Here is a 20,759-nt window from a genome sequence, read left to right on the forward strand (position 1 = left end):
ATCACCTTTTATAATCCTTTCGTTCTTAGCTGTGTGCAATGGTGAGTTTAAGCTCAGAAAGGAGCTATAGAACTCCAGATGAGCATTGCTTCGTCCTGAGCACATGTTCCCCTTCTCTTCTTCTCTGTCCCTACGGCTGCCACTGATGAGTGAGGCTCTACAAAAGGTGGTTTTCTTCTGCAGGAGGATGCGTGCTTTTATTGAGATGCCGGGGTGGGGGCTGGGGACAAACACCTTTCAAGCTCTTGGTGCTGTAGAGCCTTGTCACTTCGTGAAAGGGATTGGTCTGTCTGTCTGTCTCTGTTCTGCCTCTCCCTCTCCTCCCTCCCTCTCGATTTTCCAGTCCTGTTTTTCCTTGGCTTCAAGCACGCTCAGCGGAGCCTTGCCAGCTTTCGTTGGAAGAAATATATTTCCGAGCTTAGTTGGACATCCGTTTTTTTGGGCTCTGCCCAGACTCTTGACAGAGAAGGTAGTGTTAAAGAGGTTGACGGTGTCTAGACAGTAAAATCAGAAACTGTGTAATTTATGTTGTATTACAGACATCCACTTCCCAGATTGGAAAAAGGAAACTGACTTTTATCTAAGGAAGTTACATTCAAAACCCAAAACCCCTGGGTGTTTCTGACTTATGAAAAGTTGAAGTGTGAAAGATTTTACATAATATTCTCCAGGCCTTTCAAAGGACAGTGGAGCATAGAGTCGGGATGAGAAATAACCTCTAAGAGACAGTTCACGGGCTCCTACTCAGGCCTCCTGGGCCACGGCCTCTGCTTAGAGCCCTGGAAGTCCATGAGGCAACTGAGCTTCAGAGGAATACTGGGAAGCTGGAGAGGAGAGAAGTCAAAGAGTCAAGAAAGGTGGAAGTTTTTAGAGGATAAAAAATAAAGTCAGACTCAGGAATAAGAAAAACAAAAAGCAACAACAACAAAACCCTCAGACTCTGACTTTTTAAAAAATGTGTTTTTCCAAGCTGGGTAAGGGTGGCACATGTCTTTAATTCCAGAACTCAGGAGGCAGAGAACTCTGTGAGTTCAAGGCTAACCTGGTTTACAGGGCAAGTTCCAGGACAGGCAGGGTTATACAGAGAAACCTTGTCTCAAAAAACAAAAAACAAAAAACAAAAAAAAAAGGACATTTGATTCAAAACGATCATAATAAAAAAGTTTTTAAAGATCACAATTACACAACAATCTTCAGAATTTTGTTTTATTATTTAATGCTCATAAACCCCAGATAATCGTTAGAATTAGTGCGGAGGATAATGAAAACATTTCATCTGAACCAGGCAGATGTTGTGTGGTGCTGAATGCTGAAAACCCACAGTAACTCTCTTTGGTTTAAACCTGGACCATCAGCCAGGTCCTGCATCAGCCTCTGATCCTCCGTGGGTGGAGCCAGAGGCTCTTGAAAAGACTGGCCTCCCAGCTGTTTTCAGAACATGTATTTAAAGCACTATTGTCCTGCCAGCTCTAGGGGCTGAATCTGTGCTGTTGAACCTGCTCCTTTCCAAATTACTTCTTCGGGCTAGAGAGATGGCTCATGGCTAAGAGCACACTCTGTTCTTATGAGGACCAGAGTATAGTTCCCAACATCAGGCTCTGAAAACTAACTGTAGCTCCAGCTCCAGGGGATCCAGTGCCCTCTTCTGGCTTCTGTGGCCACCCAGAAGTGTGAGCAGGAACACTTGCACATGCACGTACACATAAGATAATTCTTTTTAAAGTAAAATAAGATTTTAAATCATTTCTTAAGTAGAGAGGAACAGAATAATTATTTGCATGCCACATATTCTGGGAGGGTCTAGGGAAGGCTCAGATAGCTGGAGGCTGGCACAGTTGAGTTTGTCTAGGCCTTTTTTCTAGTCCCCGTTTCTCTGGGGACTCCCTGGGTGGGCCTTCCATGTGGTCTCGGTGTGGAGGAGAGAAAGCTACATTCCCTTTTCTAAGCAGCCTCAGAACGTGTGCAGCATCACGTCGGTCGGTTTGTTGTTAGAAGTGACCCAGGAGAACAGGAACTCAGGGGAAAGAGAACGAGCCATTGCCCTCAGTGGGAGCATGTCTAAGATTTCGTGAACTTGTTGAAAATCACTGTGATACCTGTGATTCAGATGGAGCTGCACATCTGTTGATGTCGTCTCAATTTATGCACAACAGGGTGGGTCCTGGGCAGTGATATAGAAAAGAGAGAGACTGCAACAGCATTCACTGTTCCACAGCAGAGACGTGCCCATTTTTGGGGTTCCCTCCTCCCACCAACGACAAACGACATGTTCTGTGGCTGTAACATTTCTGCTCTCAAATCCAGAGCTCTCCAGCTCTCCCACCCCACACCCTCCTTCCCTGACCGTAGTTTTCACCTGCTGGATTAATCAGCCCTGGACAGTGCAGTCTAGAGGGATGGGTAGCATTCACATGGTAGCATCAGGACCACAGGCTGCCTGAACCAACTCTGACTAGGCTCACAATGCCAGTTACCATACCACGTGTTTTCACAGTGCTCACAATATATTTCTCTCTCTTGTCGGTGACAATGACACAACTTTCCTAGGATGTCTCACTGAAAAGCTCCTCTGTCTACTTTAGTACACCTTGCTCTCAAGTTCTCACAAATGCCTGAATCATCAAAAGCTGCATTAACGAAAAAGGTAACCTGGACTGGAGAGATGGTTCACTGGGCAAGAGCACGTGCTGAGTTTGGGTCCCCAGGACCCATGTCAAAAAGCAAGGTGTGGCTGAGAGCACCTATAGCTCCAGCACTGAGAGGTGGAGACAAGTGGATCCTGGCAACTTGCTGGCCTCCAGCCCAGTAGAAATAGGTCAAGGGAGAAACCCTGCCTCAAGGTAATAATACAGAGGATGAGCGAGGGGGACACCCGACATCTCCTCTGTTCTCTGCACCTGCACACACAGGCACTGTGCACTCGCATAAGTGTGTGCATGTGTACATGGCACACATATACAGCACACACATAAGGGAAAATAAAATAATTTAGAAATATTGTGGTTTGGGAAATAAGCCGGTCCAAAGCATAAAAGAAAAGTCAGTTCTGCTTCTGGGAAAGGAGAGAGAGGACAAAGCAGGATGTTCCCTGTCTGACTGCCCTGGTGACTTCAACACACTGTACAATAGAGTTCGGTATTTCCGTGTTTGCATACATCCCCTAACTGCTTTTCCCTAATGTTTGTGAAAACATTTTAAAAGCTAAAAGCTTCTTAATGCTTTGAGCGTTGACAGGGAGAGCTGTTCCATGGGCTCATAAAAATTATTGTTATTCTGTCTGGAATAGCCTGTATCTCTCTCATTAGTCAAACATCATATCTACATTGTACTCTTCAACTAAAAATAATCTGCAAGATTTATGTGGTGATAGCCAGTGACCCCATACCTTAATTGTGTTATAAATTGCATTGTGACTTACACAGGAACCGGCCAAGTACATTTTCTGATGTTCAAACACAGTGCTTGACTTGAGGAAGGCACGCATAGTCCTGAGATCTTAATTTGGAATCATTGCATCAGATGTGAACAAGAGACTCTGTGCCACATAACCTGTCTAGAAGCAGCTGTCTGCAGAGCTTGTGCCCCAGGGACTGCAGCCGCCTAGACTGGGCACTTAGTGCAGTGCTGAGTTGCAAGGTTCAGATGCCATTGATGGTGACCACTTAGGGATGGTTTCTTGTGTGAGACACTAACCATGTTTTATTCTAATCTCCAGGGGGATGTAATATCTGCATTTACAGAAGCAAAGCTGACGCTTCAAGAGATTAATCTGTCCAAGATTGTACACTAGGATATGGTGAAATTCTGTTTTAAATTGGATCATCTGATTCCCCATCCATTCCTGATACCCGGCAACCATTTCTCTCTGTCTTTTCACCTCCTCCCACGGTCTTTGCATAGTATGTCAAGCTCCCAGTCGCTGAAGAATGCTTTTTCCTTCAAGTGGTATTGCTAGGAGACAAATGCTTTTCTCATGTGTCCAAAGGTAACAGCATAATAAGTGGACCCGAATAGAAGTCCGAGAGTTTGCAGCTTCTATTTGTGTGCAGCTCAGATGAGCCTCCAGGGCTCAGGGTGCTTTGTTGAGGCCCAATGAATATATTTTTATAATTGAATTGAACTCAGGGGAAACATTGGAATTGATAGTCAGGCCTAGGTTGTAGCTGCAGAATAAGGAGCAAGGACCCAAGTTGCCTCCATTTTCCCGTGTTGGTAGCTGAAAGTTTTCTGCGAGAAAGCCAGTGGAGGACTTGTGCAGAGTCCAGTGAGTTGTCAACCAAAAGGAAGACCACTGAGTAAGAAGACCTTGGAAATACCAGAAACCTGGAGTGGGAATGAGCAGTGTTTCCCAACCTCACATGAGGTTTGCTGAAGAAAGAAAGGACTTGGGATCTGCAGGAGCAGTGACAACCAGGACTCAAGCTTAGCCAGCTGACTAGAGTGGCTGGCGCCCAGGCAGAGGTTCCTATTGTTTACATTCTCCCATCATTTCCTTTGATAGTGGTTTGTGTTGTGCTCCATACTGGGGACACTGTGCTGGGAGCTTTACTATAGCCTAGTGAGTTTATGGAGAGGAAGGGGAGGGAGGAGGAGGATGGGGAAGAGGAGGATAAGGAGACAGAGGTAGTAGTAACCTTGCTGAGAACCTGACTGAGGGAAATGGCTTTACTTGTCAACAACATCTCACAACCATCAATTATCTGGGATAACAGAGGTTGTCTCATTAGGGTTGCCTGAGGGCAGGTCTGGGGGATTATCTTAATTAAGGCAATTGATTTGAGAAGACCCAGCTCACAATGAGAGGCACCATTCCCTAGGCAAGGGGTCCTGAGCTGCCTAAAAGTGGGGAAACCAAAGCAAGCACAAGGCAGCAAGTGAGCAGGTATGCATCAATTTCTCTGCTCTTGACCATCAGGCTTCTCCCATTGTGACTTCCCCTAGTCCTAGCCTGGAATTGTAAGCTAAAAGAAACCCTTTCTCCTCTAAGTTGCTTAGTGTGTGGATAGTTTGTCTCACCCTCAGAAATGTAACAAGACCAGGCCCCCACCAAAACAGGAAGATCTAAAAAGATCCAGTGCAGGTGGTGATGGTAACATCTAAAATGAAGGGAGTGCTTAGGGTTTTTTTTTTTTTTTTAAAGATAGGTTAAAGATGCTTTTATTACTTTCAATGGGGGATGTTTCATCAAAGAAACTGTCAAACTTTTCCAAAGCAGCTCTGCCCTTTTATATCTCACCAGCAATGAATTAATGATCCAGTTGTGCATATCCTCATCAAGGCCGTTTTTTGGAGTTGTGTGTGTGTGTGTGTGTATGTGTCTTATTTGAGACAGAAGCCTATGTAGCCCAAGCTCACCTACAATTGACTATGTAGCTGAGAATGACCACACATTCCCGATCCTCCTGCCTCCACCACCCGAGTACTAGGATTATAGTCTCCCTGCTCCATGCCTGACCCATGCTAGTATTTTATATTGCAGCTGTTCTGGCGTGTTTGCGGTGAGAGCACATCGTGGTTTTAATTTGCATTTCCCTAGCCTAATAACATTGAACACCATCAGCCGTGTCTGTTATCTGATGGGTGAAGAGCCTTACAGTGCTTGGTTTCTCGCTGTTGTTTTGACGCTTATGAAAATTGTTGTTATTGTGTGTGTGCATGATGGTGGGGGCGGGCACACCACAGTGCGTGTGTTTAGGTCAGAGAACAACCCAGTGTACATGGTCCTCCCCTTTTACCTTTACACGGGTCTCGGGACAATTGCACTTGGCTGACTCCCAAGAGCATCTTTTGCAAAGTTAAGGTTTTAAATTGGATGCCTAGTTTGTGAATTAATTTGAGTTCATTTTTGTATAAAGTGAGATTTAAGCCAAGGTTCATTTGTATTTTCCCTCCCGCACCTCCCTCTCTCCTTCCTTTCTTTTTCTGTCTCTGCCTTGTTTTTTTTATTTTTTTTTTTGAGATAGTATCTTATAGGTAGTCCAAGCTGACCTCAGACTTGAAATATCTTCCAGTCTCTCAGCCTCCCAAGTGCCACGGTTGCAAGCATGTGTTGAGTTATAAGCTTAGCTAGATGAAGTTATATTTAATGTAGTCTTTATTTCTCCCCAAATGGTATGATTTGAAATATTTGAATATTAAAAAAATAACCAAAAAGTCAACCATGAAAGCTGTGTCATAAGGCATGAAGGAAGCAGTATGGGATAGGGAGATAAATCACAGTGGAAAACCAGTTGCTCTAATGACATTTCACAAGCCACCATTACTCCATAAATGTTATAGAAGTTTAATTAATAAAAATATATAAACTGATGTTATTTTGCTCAAATGCTACATTGGGCCTAAATAACACAATACATGAGATTTATGTGTAGGCAGAGATTTCTGTGTTTCAGCTTCCCAAATAACCAAAACAGAGGCTTAATATTAATTATAAATGTTCTCTCAATAGCTCAGGCTTATTACTAACTAGCTCTTGCATTTTAAGTTAGCCCATATTCCTTTCTTATGCTATACCACACGGTGGTACCTTTATTAGCATGGCACTTTCATCTCCTGCTTCCTCTGCATCTGACTGGTGACTCCAGACCCTGCCTGTCTTCCTCCCACCATTCTCCTAGTCTGGTCTTCCTGCCTAACCTTATTCTGTTCAGTTATTGGCTAGTGGGCTTCTTTATTAAACCAATCACAGCCACATATATTTACACAGTGTAAATGGATATTCCACAACATTTATGTCTGTTCTTTTCTACAAAATCAAATGTCAACAATATTTTGCACATGTGGACTGCTAATTAGCTAAATTAGAAGTAATGAGTTTTATCTGTCACATTTGAAGTTTTCTTAGTAGGTTTCTAGAATTAATATTGTTTAGGCTGCAAATAACATATTTGTGTAGATTACAATGAGTGGTTGTTAATTTGTTGTTGACTGGTTTTTATGAAAGAGGACAAGTGGTTTTAATGTTCTTGCAAAAGAATGGTACAGAATATAAAAATAAGAAATTTTAAGATATCTGCTCAATTTTTGAGCTGAAAACTCATATGCATCTCATTTATTCAGTTGTTAGATTGATGACAATACTTAAAAGTTTCTTAAAAATAGAATACTAGCGAGCTTTCCTTGGAAATGGTCTCAGACTGTACGAATAGTCAACATGTGAGATTGAAGTGGTCAGTATTGCTCAGAGTTAAAGCAGGGATTTCTACAAAATGAAGTAGCTTTTCCTGGAGTCTTTGTGTGGAGGTAGATTCCATTACAGCGGCAGAGGAAGCCTCCCTCTCCCCAGCCGAGCGCTCTTGCTCTTCTGCAGCACCCCCAACCCCCAACCCTGGCTCTGTAGCTAGAATCCCCTTGCTGGCTCCATGGTGTTTAATCTTCTCATTACAACTCCTCTTGGCACCGTGCTGTTGCGTGAGTGTTGCAGAGGGAAACAAAGCAAAGCAGATATTCTGCATATGTGTATTATGTGGGATGAGAGGGAGCTCTCCATCCGGACTGAGGTCTGTTTTGTTTTGGTGATTTGGCATCAGTCTAAGCCTCAGCCGCATCTTGTTTCTAATTTTTTTTTTTCACTGCACCACCTCTTCAAGATGCTAAGATGCAGATGGGCATAGTGGTGCTTGCCTTGAATCCTGCCCTGGGGAGACAGAGGCAGGCAGATCTCTCTAAGTCATGCTGGTGCGCAGAGTGAGTTCCAGGACAGCCAGAGCTACATTGTGAGACTCTGTCTTGAAAAAAAAAAATAACAAAAACAAAGATGCTAAAATACCAGAATTACTGTGAAAAATCCAGTTACTTTTCTAAATGCATTACACACTAAACATTTGAATAACAGTTGAATTAACATTTAGACTTTAAATATTTGAAGTAGCTTAGATAAGCCAAATCATCAGCTCAGCTAGCAGGCATTTAGATTGCTTTCTGGAATATGTCATGTGATGTTTTGCTGGGAATATTCACGTTCTTAATTATATTTGGTTTTCAATGTTATTAAAATAACTGCATTTCCTGAAAGCAATTGGATTGTGCCATCAAGGGATGTAATGTTCCTTCATTAATCTAGGCAGCGTAGAATCCACTCTGAACGAAACCTGGCCGTGAATAATCCACGCAAAAACCAGATATTACATCATATTCAGAAGCACCTAGAACAACGGGGTTTGTGTTCACTCTATGTTCTGTGTTTTAGAAATCTCAGAGTCGGTTCTGGGAGAGGGAGCCTTGGGTTTGCGTGTGTTAGCTGAAGCAATGCTTTTGTTAGCCCATGGAAAGGAAAGGGGAATGTGAAGAAGAGGGACCCAGGAGCCTGCTGTGTGGTATTCCTCACTCTAGCTGTGTGACTGTGCTCGAGGACTACCAAGCACGAGCCACGGTGTCAGTCTAGGGCGGGGCTTCTAGAGTTTCTTCACTTGTTGGCCGTCTTCACCTTAGAAATTTTTGCATAGCCTCAGGTGTATAGACATCCAAATCAAATGTTTATTGATAATAAATGAAAATCAATGTTTGTTATTGTATTAATTTATTATTTATCCTGTGTGCATGTGTATCTATGTGAGCATGTTCAAGCCACTGAGCATGTGGAGGTCAGAGGACAACCTGTGGAAATCAGTTCTCTGTTTCTACTGTGTGGCTCCATGGAATCAAACTCAGGTCGTCAACCTTGACAGCAGGCACCATTACCCATTGAACCATCCCTAAAGCTCAAGAAAATTTAGTCTGCTGGGAGCTGGACCAGTGGCTAAACATGCCATAAGGACTTGAATTTGGATCCTAGCACCCCAATGGAAACTTAGCATAGTGGGGTGACCTATAACCAAAGGGCTAGGGGTACAGCAATATTCATGTCTTGGGGCTCCTTGGCCTGCCAGCCTTCCCCCGACAATGAGATCTAGGTTCAGTGAGAGACCTGGCCTCAAAAGAAAGAAAGAAAGAAAGAGAGAGAGAGAGAGAGAGAGAGAGAGAGAGAGAGAGAGAGAAAGAAAGAGAAGAGTGATAGAGAAATGTAGCCAAGATTAGCCTCTGACTTCCACCTGTCCACAGACGAGTGAGCACACCCACCCATACCTGCATTTAAGTACACATACACATGCACACATTGCACGCATGCATTTATTTTAAAACAAGCCTTCGGTATACATGTGATTTTACCATTCACAGAAGAGGAAAGCAAGTTTGCATACTAATGAAATAGTTGTTCTTGTTATTTCTACATAAAGAAATAAATCTTGGCTGAACATTTTATTCTGCGGGGCAAAACATCATCAGCGTTTTCCAGGCTGATTGATGTTTTGCTTTTATAATCAGCAGTGTTGAGACCACTGCTTCACATGGATACATAGTACATAATAGCAGAAGTACGTTTAGGGCCATTTCAGAAATTGTTGAAAATTCTGTCAAACTCAAACAGTAATTTATAAAAATCAAGCATTCTAACATAATATAGTCCACCAGCATGCTAATTGGATGCTTACGTACTGAGGAATAACAGTAAGAAAATATCTCAAGTCTTTGTCCTCTACAGTTTAACTGTTAGACTTCTCCAAGAACAGAAAACTCCGTATGAGCAGTAAAGACCGTCAGTTCCTATCATACAATAGTCTTGAATGCTCGCCACAGCATCTCATACAGCATTTGTGGTGTTGCATGTGGAGACGGCATGCATGCTGCAAAGAGCACATGCTGTGTCTTCCTAACCAAGGCCATAGTGAAGTTGCTTGATGCAGCACAGGTAAGCGACAGAGGTACCTCGGATTCATTCATTGCCTTATTTTAAATGAATTTTTGGACTTCTAGTGCTCAGAAACATGTTACTGATGCCAACTTCCATGGCCCACACACTGAGTTGTGTGCTCTGTAGTTTAAGGAGTGGTGGTGTATAGGTTGTCACAGAGGGACACGTCCCACATATACCGATACCTTTCTAAAACTGCAGGCACCTCATGTTCCCCCGGGGCTCTTCTACAGGTACTTAGAAGTGACATCATTTTGAGTGGCTGTGTGTACTATCTGTTGGGGTTGGTGCCGTAAAACAAGCGCCAGCGGTTCTGATAAAGTACATCCTCTTGGAGAGCTTTCTCCCACACTGATGTCAAAGGCAAGCCCATGTCAGAAGGACCATGCGCCCTGTGCCCGTGATGCCACCAAGTTTGGCGTGTGCCCCATCTAGTTTGATTGCGCTCTTTTCCCATCAGGCTATAAAACTGATAAATAGGTGCATTTAAGGACTATTGCTTAAACACAGAACAATGACCTTGCTCAGATGGAGCAACTGACCCGCTGTAATAGGTCAAAGGGTACAGAGTAGCCCTGCTTGAGGGAGAACTTAAGGACTGTACCTAACATTTTAAGGGACTCTAGCCAGCCCAAGCATGGCAAACATGGCACTGGCAGGCCTTGCCCTTCTCCATTCCCGCTACATTGCTAAAAAGTGTTAGATTACAGTCCTAAATCTAGCCACCATTTGGCCATTTCCTCCTCCTGATCTGACTACTAAGGTCCAGCTATCAATTTATTGAAATACAGCAATCAAAAGTCCTCCCTAATTAGCCTATCTAATCAAAATTAAACACCTCATCCTAACATGGGGTTTCCCCATTTACCTTTATAAGCTGCCATTTGCCCATGGGCCACGTCTGTCCCCTCTCTATCCAGAGGCAGTTCTTTGTCCCTCTGGGGCAAATAAATCTTTGTGCTGAGACTCTGGTCCTGTGCCTAATGCTGGAATGTGCTAGTTGGTTTTGGAATGTTGGTTTTGAGTGTCGATAGGACACAGCCTAGAATCTCCTAGGAAGAGACCTGGGGACATGTCTTTGGTGATTGTCTTGATTGTTGATGGGTATAAGAAGACTCAGTCGATTGTGGACAGCGCCGTTCCCTTTTGGGGAGTCCTAGACCCCAAGGGCTGAGTCTGAGCAAGCAGGGAGCATGATGTGTTTTCTGCTCTTTCCTATTGGTGTTTGTAAATCCTTGGCACTGTGACTTCCCCACACCGTGAACTGTGACCTGGAATTATAAGCCACACAAGCACAGTCCTTCCTCCCCTGAATTGCTCTGTCAGAGCCTCTGTCACAGCAGCAGAAGTGGATTAAAATGGGGAGAGGGAGGGAGCAGGGGACAGACTTCCAGGGGAGAGTTTCAGCTCAAGGAATAGTTTTTTTCCCCCCTCCAGTCCCCAGGGATTTTTTTTTTTAATCTTCTCACTGTCACACAAGGAAGTAAATATTTGCCCAGTAGCCTGCTTTGTACTGCTGTCCTTGCTGTCCTTGGTGGGTCCGAAAAGCCTCCTGCTCTCCCCAGCCCTGCTGGGTTTCCTAGCCTTCTTGTCTACAGAGGTTTCCACCTCGCCTTCATCACCCCTTCCCTTCCCTGTGTTGCTGACTCAGCCCTGCAGCGATGGCTACAGTCCCCTCTTTATCATCCATCTTAGTAGGAGAAAGTTTCACTAGAAACTGCAGTCCAGCCAGTTCGCTGGTCCTCTGGAGCTGATCCGCCTTGAGCATCCTGAGCAAAAGCTCCGGACTCTCTGCTGTCCAGGCCAGCATGGGCAAACAGACACCCTGCTGGCTCTCTGTGCTGTCTGGGGCTCCTTGTCTTGAGTCCGATGCAGGAAGCTGGTGGAGAACAGGCCATTCCCACTGCCTTCTCGGGTGTCAGTTCACTGACCTTGACCACAACCTTCTGCTTGTGAAGTGGTGTTGCTGTCCAACCAGACAGAATTGTGCACACGCACCAGTATCCCTTTCTCGGCTGAGCTTCGAGTCTCAGGCTTTGGTTCACGGCAGGTGGATAACCCCGAGGACGCTGAGTGACACACACTACTTGGGTTCCCATAAAAATAGATAAGTCAGCGTGTTAGCTGTGACTCAGCTGGTTAGCGCCACAGCCTAGGACTTTGTGTAAGGGTTAAGACTGGGGTATGAGTGGGTGCTATAAATGTCCCTCAGCGTATACCTGTCTCCTCCGCGTTCAGCTCTCAGTGTTAGGTGTTTGCCTTCTGAAAATCCCGAACAGCCCCCAGTGCCCGCGACACACACACCTTGTGGTATTTCCGAGAACAGCTCATTTGCAAACACCCAAAGTGTTTACAAGGTGGAATGGGTGTGAACATATGCTCCACCAGCAGAAGCCGTATTGTGGCGTCCTCCACATCTGCTCTTTCTCACGGTTGTGACACAACATTTGCACTGTGTTTATGTGTCTTTCCAGAGCAGCTGACAGTCCTATAAACACACCCAGGGCAGTGATCAAGCCACCAGCTAGATGCCCGGCCCAGTCTGTCTCTCGGAGCTGGCTCCGCCAGGACTGGAAGCACACAAACATTTTGCGCATGCCGCATCTATATTGAGAGCTCAGGGCTGTAGAGTGTTGCTCGAGTCCAAGTTACCATATAAACCAGTTGGCAGAAGAACCCTAAACAAAGTTCAGCGACTGGCCCATTCCTTCCACGCGGGGTCATGGGCAGAAATATAAAGCAGCACACATGCAAACAGTGTTTTTCCAGAAAATGAACAGAGTTTTCAGCATGCCTTGGTCAGAATGCCCTCTTCTCCAGATTCTTCTTTCCTCCTCCCCTCACCCTCCACAGCAAGCTTACATGCAGGGAGGGGGAAGTAAAATAAAAACCCTGCTAGAAACAGAAGAAAGGTGCGTTTTTATATACTGTAGGGCTAAGCTGTATTTCAGCTGGGATCCGGGGCTTCTCCACGAGGCTCACTTGTCTTGGATTAAGGGTGGAAGGGCAACAGGTGCTGATTCTCAAGGGCTCTCGGGGGTTGCTCGCCTCTCTGAGCCTTGTTTGACTCCGCTATAAAACAAGGAATTTGAATGAATCTTACCCTTGACTTAATAAGGAAATTTAGAAATTTTAGTCTAAGTTGGCAGGCCAGGGAAATGTAGTACTTTTCAAGACTTTTAAGATCTCAGATAAACTGGGTATGACAATAGAGGCCTGTAATCCTCATACCCTGACTTAACAAATAAATAACAATCACCTGAAATCATTTTTTTTTTTTTGCTTGTGCCATTTTGTTTTTGTTTCTTGTTTTTAGGCTGAGTCTCTTAGCCAAGGCCGTACCCGAGTTCCAGTGTTACCCCAGCTGGCTTTGAACTCTAGATTTTTCCAGTTTCCACCTCTCACGTGCTAGGCCTACGGTCGCGAGGCACCACTCCTGCAAAGCCACGGCTTTCCGGGCAGGCAGCCTGAGAAAGGGAGAAAGTGTCACAGTGAGCTGGGAGCTGGGGACATGCTCGGCACAGGATGGCTTCTGAAGCTGTCAGGATAGCACGGACTTCCTGGTGTAGGAGCTGTGCAAGTCCTTTGTCAAAAAATGTGTAATTTGGTTACCTTGTACTGATGATGGTGTACTCTAGATGGTGAGGCTTGTTGCCAAGTACTATGTATGATCTTTGTAGCACTCAATACTTTGCAAAGCATTTCTGCACAAACCATTTTGTGTGCTGTGTACACCAGTTCTGGGGTGGCAGGCGGTAAGGAAATGAGGCTTAGCACTGTCACACAGAATGCTCTGACCTCAGTCTTGTTCCACAGTGATAAGAAATGGGGAAAAAATAAAATGAAAAAAAAAAGTGTGGGAATGATGTATACAATATTGAAGATGATGGTGACCATTTTAAGCTTATTTTATATTTATTAGCTGTGTGTGTATGCCAGCTCATGTACCCGAAGGATGGGGCATGCCGTGGTGCGTGTGTGGAGGTCAGAGGGCAACTTCTGGGAGTTAGTTCTTTCCTTTTGATCTTTTGCAAGACAGTTTTGGTTGTTTCTACCACTTGACCATGTACGCCGAGCCAGCTGGCCCACCAGCTTCCTGGTGAGTCTTTGTCTCCACCTCCCATCTTGCCATGGGAGCCAGCTAGGGATACGGATGCATGCCATCACATCCTGCTTCTTATGTGGGTCCCGGGGCTTGAACTCAGGTGGTCAGGCTCTCAAGGCAGGCGCTCTCACTGCTGAGCCGTCTTTCCAGCCCCTGGGAGTTTTGTTCCGTGCCCAGCACTGTTCTGAGTGTTTCATGTGTGGTCCCGACAGTAACCCTGCAGGAAAGGATCTATCAGGTTCCCCTCGACAGGATCTTTTTAAAAACTATTTCATTCACGCATACCCATAGCAGTTAGAACAGTGTCTAACACTCCGTACATATTTTAAAGACATGTTTTAATCATGTCTATGTGTATGTGTATATGTGTGGAGCTGGGTGTGGGCGTGTGCTCATCGGTGCCAGTGCCCTCAGAGGCCAGTGCCCATGGAGCTGGAGTTACAGGTAGCTGTGAGCTACCTGGAGTGAGTGTCCAGGTCCTCCGCAGGAGCCGCATTCTCTCTTAACCGCTGAGCCATCTCTCCAGACCTTCACACATTTTTTTTTTTTAACAAATGAATTTCAGGTAGAGAAACTGAGGTGTGGCTATTTAAGTTACCTTTTTAACTAAAATCATGATCTAATGCAAGGCAAATGCAAAATTTGAGTTAGTAATGCTTGAGGCTACAAACTATCTACACGCAAAGTAAAGCAGCGCACCAAAGATGAAGTGTGTGTATTTTAAAATAAACTTTATTTAGAAAATCTTGCTTATGTGTGTGTATGTGTATGTATGTGTATATATATGCATGTGTATGTATGTATATGTGTGTATGAATGTATATGTGTGTATGTATGTGTGTATATGTATGTATATATGTATGTATGTGTATGTGTGTGCGCACGTGTGTGTGTGTATGTATGTATACAAAGTGACGATTGTCTTGGAAAGTGGAAACGTAAAGCTACAGTCCTGAAGTGAGGGCTGGTTTCAGCATGGAAGAATTGCAGTGTGAGATGTAGTCCCTAATTACACCCAGCAGCAGTGTGACTTGACAGCTCACCTGAAAATGAACTGCAAAGGAAGGTTTAATTTAAAAATGGTACTGCACGACCTCGATAATTGAAATATTAAAAGCCTCTTAGCGGAGCCCAAATAAATATCTCAGCAGAAGTACAATAGATTCTCTCCTGCAGCCTGTGGCAATGAACTAATGAATGATCATTTTCATTAACTGTTTACATAACTAATGTTCTGTGTGTTTATTTCTTCTTCTTCTTTTAAGCCGACACTCTAGAAAGTAAATCCAACAGTGATCCTGTTCTACTTTATAACTTTTTGTACGGTAATAAAACTACAATCACTAGAGAAAATTTGAAAGACAAAACTGTTTCATTTAAAATCTCAAAGCGTAGATATTTCCATTAGAGAGGCTTCCTATATCTCCTTATGAAGTCTTTTAGGAACTCAGAAACTTAAACGATGCCTTGTAACTACACACCTGCATGGACTAAAACATCCGATGATAATGATGCCCGCTTTGTGGTCGAGACGACAGCGATACTGGCTAAGGGGAGAGAGTAAGCAAATGGGTCTTCGGAAGCACCTACCCAGAACCCCTTCTACACTGTGTGCTGTCCGGTAACACCTGACTTTTATACCTGTGCAGAAAACACAACCCTGCAAGGTTGCGGAGCCATACATCATATTCACCTCAGTTTTATAGGCCATCTCTGTCATAATGTAATTAGTCTTCTTAAAAGTGAAAGGCAGCAAGTCCAATTGCTTTTATTGTTGGATTCTACCAAACATTTAGAGAAAGAAAAGTAATTCTCCATGATCTCTTTCATAGAACAGAAGCACAGGGAACACATGCTAACCCACCTGACAAGCCAACGTTATCCTAATACTGAGCAGACAAAGACATTGCGAGAAAAGCCTTAAGACCAATGTTTCTTAAGAATGTTGACTTTTTGTTTAACCCTCATGGCTGGAGGGATGCTCTGTGGTTAAGAGCCCTTGCTGCTCTTGCAGAGGATCTGGGTTCAGATGCCAGCTCACAACTGCCCAGAAATCTCGTTCCAGAGGATCTGATGCCCTCTTCTGATTGTCTCAGGCTCTTGCATACGTGTGGTACATATACATGCACTGGAGCATAAAATAAATGAATAATCTTTAAAGTCCTCAAAATACTAACAACCTGAATCCAATAATATATACGCCAATTATATGCCATGACTAGTAGCGTTTATTCCAGGTATAAAAGTCTAATTCAGCACTCGAATATCAACATAATCTTCCAAATCAGCTAGGCAAGAAGGAAGAAAAATCTTAAATTCATACCAACACATAAAGAAAAAACTATGTGAGGAAACTCCCACTCACAATTACAAAAGCAAACAACAACAACAAAACAAGCCAAAGCTCTCCGCAAGCCAAAAATGTTGAGGAGCTTCCCTGACTGGATAAGAACTCCAGCAAGGCAAGCAACCAGCAGGGTGGCCCAGAGGGTAAAGGCAACTGCAAACCTGGATTTGATCTCCTGGCACTTACACGGGAGAAGGAGAGAACCAACTCTTGCAAGTAGCTCCCTTACCTCCCCATATGCACTGTGGCAGGCATACCACCCAGCCACATAACTAAATGTGATTTTTAAAAAATCCTTAAAAAAAAAGACATATATCAAATTTCTACAGCAAATATATACTTAAGGGTAACAAGCTAAATATTTGCTCTTTAAGATTAGGAACAGGTACTGCAAGGGCTAGCAAGTATAATAAGACAAGAAAATGAAACAAAAGGCAGAAGGAAGAAAAACTAAACTCCCCTTTGCTTTAAAGTGACATGATTTTCTACATGAGAAAATTTAAAAGAATTGACATTCACACACATGTGCATACACACACACACACACACTCACAAATTTCCAAGAACAAAGAAAGAATTGTAGCAAAGCCTCAGGGCGCATTTTTCATACACAAAGTCAACCACTTCTATACCAGCAATGGAGATTGGAATTTTTAATCTAGAAAAAATCCTGAAAAATAAAGCCATACAAGCATAGTTAACTGATCTTTGACAGGGATTTTTTTTTTAAAAAAAAATTATTGCTTTGTAAATAATACCATTCAAAATTTCCACTTCCTCCCCTCCTCCCATTTCCCTCCCGCTCCCCCACTCAGCCTCCCCCTCCAGTCCTAAGGAGGGCAGGGTACCCTGCCCCATGGGAAGTCCAAGGCCCTCCCCCTCCATCCAGGCCTAGGAAGGTGTGCATCCAAACAGACTAGGATCCCAAAAAGTCAGTACATGCAGTAGAATCAAATCCGAGTGCCATTATCATTGGCTTCTCAGTCAGCCCCCATTGTCAGCCACATGCAGAGGGTCCAGTTTGATCCCATGCTCGTTCAGTCTAAAAGCCTTTTGTGTCTGTCTTCTCGGGCTGTCGTAACGAGATCCGTGGCTAGGTAGCTTTAACCATGTAGAGACAGCCACAGAGCTAAAGGCTGTGGGTTTGTGATATGGGCACCAGTGAGGCTGGATTCTGTTAAGTGAATAAAAGATGAGTTACAGATGGAGTTAGAATACTTGTAAAACACATACCTGGTAGAAGATTTCTGTAAAACTACACCGGTTCCATTCTGCCCTCTACTCACTACAGCTATGGGAACTAAGCTGAAATTTTAAAAACCTACATACACAGACAGAGACAGACAGACAGGGCCAAGGGGACATCCTTGATCCAAAAATGCCAGGAATGCCCACTTTACTGTGCTCAGGGGCAGCTTATATAGGGCTCTGGCCCCGCCCCAGCTCTCAGGATCCCTCAGCTGCAGACTCATCAGAACCCAGTCCCCTGCCATCAAGGTCTCCTGCTCAGAGCAGCTGCAGGCTGCTCAGAACAGAGGAAAACAAGTTGTTTACAAGAAATTCAGGGTCTGGTGGTCCCCAGTCCCCAACAGATTTCTATGCAAAACATTCAAAGAACTCTTGCGGGGCTGGAGAGATGGCTCAGAGGTTAAGAGCATTGCCTGTTCTTCCAAAGGTCCTGAGTTCAATTCCCAGCGACCACATGGTGGCTCACAACCATCTGTAATGGGGTCTGGTGCCCTCTTCTGGCGTGCAGGCATACACACAGACAGAATATTGTATACATAGTAAATAAATAAATATAACAACAACAACAAAAAAAAAAAAAACCAAAGAACTCTTGCAGCTCAACAATAAAGGTGAGAGCCTGGTGGTGCACACCTGTAGTTTCGGGCCTGTGGGAGATGGTGGAAGCAGATCTCTCTGTGAACTGGAGGCCAGCCTGGTCTACACAGCAAGTTCCAGGATAGCCAGGGTTACATAGAGAAATCTTACCTCAAAAAACAGAACAGAAACAAAACAAAAGAACAAACTCAACAATAATAAAATAGTATGATTAATAATTGATTTCTCCATAAAAACCATACAAATGGAAATAAAAAATATAAAAAGATATTCATTTCATGTTAACAAATTACCAATTAAACTGAGGGGCATAATTTGTTTAATGAGAGGTTGAAATAGAAAAGATGTTACTATCATCTGCTTGGCAAGGATATAAAATGAAAGGAGTTCTTACTGCTAGTAGGAATGTAAAATGGTACAGCCACTGTGGCAGCTTCTCTCAAGGCCTGAACACTCTTACCACAGAGTCCAGCAACTATGCCCTTGGCCATTTACTCAAAGAAAATGAAAATTTATGTGCACACAGATGCTGGCATTTAATTATGTATTATAGCATCTACATAATCACCCAAACCTGGAAGCAGCGAGATATCCTGTAACTAAAGGAATAATCTAACTACGTGTATCCATATAAGGGAAATTATTTAACAATAAGAAGAAATGAACAGTAATTTGTGTGAAGCACAAGCGAATCTTAAAGTGCCTTGCAAACGGAAATAAATCCATCTGAGAAGGCTAGACACTATGATTCCTCTGTGTGACAGCTTGGGAGACACACAACCCCAGCAGCACACAGGATTAGTGATTGGGATAGAGAGAGGAGAGGTGAAGCCCTGGGTATTGGGTGGGACAATGAAACTGTTCCATGTGGTGTTTCTGTTAGGGTTATATGATAGCATGCATTTGTCATTGCATACAGCACTTCACAACACCCCAGAAAAGATGCAAAAAAACACAGTGTACAAACTAAAAAAAAAAAAAAAAAAAAAAAAAAAAAAAAAAAAAAAAAAAAAAAAAAAAAAAAAAAAAAAAAAAACATTTAAGAGGTGGTGAGTTTCCAATGGAAAGCAGAATCATTAAAAATTGTATTTATATTCCAGTATAAGTGAAACAACTTTACAGGGGGAGGAGAGAGGGAGAAAGGGATGGAACTGCTGACCCAGGTGACTTTGGAAACAAGGAAAAGCCCTTAGGTTAGAAGCAGAAGCAACCACTGAACATTGTGATCTAGTGGTGTTGTGAGGTTCCCAGGCCACTGAGAATCAGCAGCTGGGTGAGTGGGCTGCAGACGGTGGAACAAAGGAATTTACAGATCCGTGAGGCCGGTGGTGGATTAGAGTCAAAGAGATTGCTAGGAGTCCATATTTGATTCTGGAGGTGCAGATGGTTCCTTGTGGAAATGCTTACAGATGTTTCCGAGTTCATATAAGTGTTGTGTACGCATATATACATACACATGTATTTCTGGGCTCATGGTTGGCAGAGGTTAGAAGTGAGTAGGTAAAGTGTGTGTCGGGGGCACGCAGAAGTCGACTGAAAAGTGTTCAATGGCCAAGCGTGGAGCAATTAGAGCAACAAACTAATGCTCTGGGTTGAGGCTCTCGTGATGTAAACAAGCCACTGAACAAACACATGGGAGGAAAGACACATCTCCCTCACAGAAGAATGTGGAAACATTTATTTAAGCATTCTGCCTTTAGGGAGGTAACCCGAAAGTCACAACTCCCTAAACATAGACTGCACATAGCAGCTTCCTTTCAACGAGAAGCTGTGGAAAAGTGTGTGGAGGAGTTCGGGGAAGACGCTTTGCAGGGGAGAAACTGGGCACAGGCTGCCTCGGCCAGGCAGACCAGGTCAGTGTGAGCCAGCTGCCTCGGCCAGGCAGTCCGGGTCAGTGTGAGCCAGATAAGTTCCTGCTCGGAGGGTGCTGTTTGTATAAAATGGTGAAAATGGTTTTCTCCTTCGTTTCCGCCTCCCACAAGCCATAAAGGCGATGTTTCAGGAGGAAAAGATGTCAGTCAGATCCAAAGTTGGGGGCGTTCTGCAAAGAAAACGTAGAAGCTGACCGCCACTCCTTGAAGCTCTTCAGGTTATCCACATAAGTGAAATTTAAAAGAAATGTTAGGGCCTAGAGACACCCTGGGGAGGAGACAGGCTGAGGAGTGGATAACTCCTATTCCTGTCCTTGATTCTTCTTTCCTGCTAGTTCGTCATTGACAATGTAGCCATGTGTGATAATGAATGTACCATAATGGCTACTATGTCAGTAATGGAGGGGACGAGTTGCAAGGTGCGTGGGAACCCTCTGTGCTGGCTTACAGTTTTTGCATAAATATAAAACTTCTTTCAAATAAGATTATTTTCTAAAAGTGTGTTACCCAGACTTTTTCATTCCCACCTGTGACATGACATAATTCCAAAAGACTGTTCATGTGAAATTCGGGGTGAGCAGTCTCCCTGTGAACCTCTGCGCCCCTTGGTTACGCTATTCCCTCATTGTTGTGCTCAGGATAGTGGCTGGGCTAAATCTGAGGGTCCCTTTCCAGGGGTGTATGTAAGGCTTTGTACTATAATACCCTCCACAGGCTCGTGGGACAACAGCTGGCGGCACTATTTTGGAATGTTGTGGAACCTTTGAAAGGTCAGCTCTTCCTGGAGGAGGTGGGTCACCAAGGGATAAGCCCTGTGATTCACGGACTCCATTTTTTTTTTTTTTTTTTTTTTTTTTTTTC

General features: G+C 43.9%; 1 protein-coding gene and 1 long non-coding RNA gene across 2 annotated transcripts in view; one reads left to right on the forward strand and one right to left on the reverse strand.

The window, feature by feature from the left end:
- The window catches only part of Ddah1 (dimethylarginine dimethylaminohydrolase 1), a 122,053-nt gene that overhangs the window by 19,873 nt on the left and 81,421 nt on the right, over positions 1-20,759 (forward strand). The window lies entirely within an intron of this gene.
- Positions 15,332-20,759, reverse strand: part of LOC126512399 (uncharacterized) — a 10,621-nt gene continuing 5,193 nt past the window's right edge. Inside the window, exon 3 of the long non-coding RNA XR_007595029.1 lies at positions 15,332-17,356. This is a non-coding gene — a long non-coding RNA (uncharacterized lncRNA). The remainder of the gene's footprint in view (positions 17,357-20,759) is intronic.

Source organism: Alexandromys fortis, unplaced genomic scaffold, assembly GCF_014885135.2.
Source record: "Alexandromys fortis isolate MF-2015 unplaced genomic scaffold, M_Fortis_MF-2015_v1.1 scaffold_124, whole genome shotgun sequence".
NCBI lineage: Eukaryota > Metazoa > Chordata > Mammalia > Rodentia > Cricetidae > Alexandromys > Alexandromys fortis.